Source organism: Tupaia chinensis, unplaced genomic scaffold (genome assembly GCF_000334495.1).
Source record: "Tupaia chinensis unplaced genomic scaffold, TupChi_1.0 Scaffold000098_2, whole genome shotgun sequence".
NCBI classification, from domain to species: Eukaryota; Metazoa; Chordata; class Mammalia; order Scandentia; family Tupaiidae; genus Tupaia; species Tupaia belangeri.
In genome coordinates, this window is record NW_006159561.1 from 866478 (window position 1) to 868452 (window position 1975).

Below are 1975 nucleotides of genomic sequence, written 5' to 3' on the forward strand. Positions count from 1 at the left end.
AATATTAAACGTTACACTCTGGAAGTTCTCTATTATCTATTCTTAGGTTCTTGTTTTTTTTTTTTTTAATGTTTCATTTTAACTCCTTGGTTAACTAAGAATGAAGGATTGAAGAGATTTGTCACCATGATTCAAAAAAAATTCATTGCATAATTTTCTGTTCATTTGATATGATATTAGCAATTTAGTGAGGGAAATGATAAAGCTTTTTCTTCTTATGAATTTTATGTTCTTAGATCAAAGTATTCATGCAGACAAAAAAAATAAAGTCAGCAATAGCATATGGAACACTAACCTAGTGCTCACCAGAATTTTTCACAAATAACAAAGTAATCTCTCTAAAAGAGCATCTGTTTTCCTTTCTTTTGCTATTCCTTTGTAGTGTGTTTATTTGGAGAGGCACAGAAAAGGAATGAGGGAAGAAGAAGTTGATGAATCTGACATAAAAGGAGGCTTTGGGCTGTAGCTATTTAAGGAGACAAAGAATAAACAAAAACATGAGTTTGTGGATGAGGGAGGGAGGTGAGAAAAAACTGACCCCAGAGATGTGAGTTGGAGTTAAAGAACTTCATTCTTAAAAGGGGGTTGCATGCGAAAAGCAATTATATAATGAAACCATTATAAAAAGACAATTTAAGAGATATTTGAATGGTAAAATTTTGCTACCTGTTTTAGTACATTATTCAGAAAGCCATGACTCTTTTCGTTGCTTATTTACATTTACTAAAAAGCATAAGTGAATGGAGAAATAGTTGACATTAATGAATAAAATTCCAGAACAAGTGCTATGTATGTATTCTGAAAGCCCACAGTCTACAATAAAACAGTAATCTATCATTGATCAATATCCATACTAAAGCTCAGGCTCCTTTCCATTGGTTCTCACAGTGTGCTTCTCTGGGTGGAGCAGGCTGGCACTTCAGGTGAACCCAGGTACCTTTCTCTTTGGCTTCCTTCTTTTTCTGGTCATTTTCCTTCACATGTTTTAGGGAGCTATCTCGGCTCTTAGAATGCTTATGCTCAATATCCACACTGATTCTCTTGGCAAGAATCTTGCCCTTAACTTGTTTGTTTATGACAATGCCAACAGCATGCTGGGTAACATTGTAGACTCTTCCAGTTTTGCCATGGTAACATTGGTGGGGCATTCCTTTTTGAACAGTACCCATTTCCTTAATGTCTACAATGTCACCCCTTTCTTGTAGATTCGCATATATGTCGCCAAAGAAACCACTCCATGTTTTTCAAAAGGCCTAGAGAGCAATACATAGGGTGCCTCTCCCCTTTCCCTTTGTGTTCGTCATTTTGGTGAATTACTGGAAGATGGCAGTTCTGGCCAAAAAGTCTAAGTTTTTACTTTGAAATTAAAGCCATTATTAATGATCCAACTACTGTGTGGTAGTTAACCTCAGATTTATTATAAAATTAGCACGCCCGGGAACCAGCAGTTAGCATAATGGCTATGTCGCTGGACTCCCACGTAGTTGACCGCAGTTCACGTCCCGGACCCAGGGGCTTAAAACTCACGCCGGGCGCGTGTGCGTGCATGCCCAAGATCCCGCGAGGAGAATGGAGGAGAAGGGATTGTGGCATGGCCATCCCCCCTGGGGGGTGATTTCTCGCTTTCTGTCTCTGTGTCTCTCTCTGTCTGTCTGGCGAGCGCACGCGCCCTATAGCAAAAACCTCTCCAAAAAAAAAAAAAAAGAGAGAGAAAATTAGCACGCCCATGACAATATTTCTCAGCCAACATTTAAAAAGTTATTGTGGCCATAGGTGGTGGTGGGTCCCATTGTAGGAAAGAAGATACACTGAATACAAACATACTAACTGAAAAGAGTTATCCTAGCAGAAACCTCCAAGTATTTTGGAAGTCAACCTGTGGTAATGTGTAAGAATCTGCAAGCATGCATAGTGGGATCGAATCTGTCCATTTGTTTTGCAGAATACAGATGATTTAGAACTATTTATAGTTGCA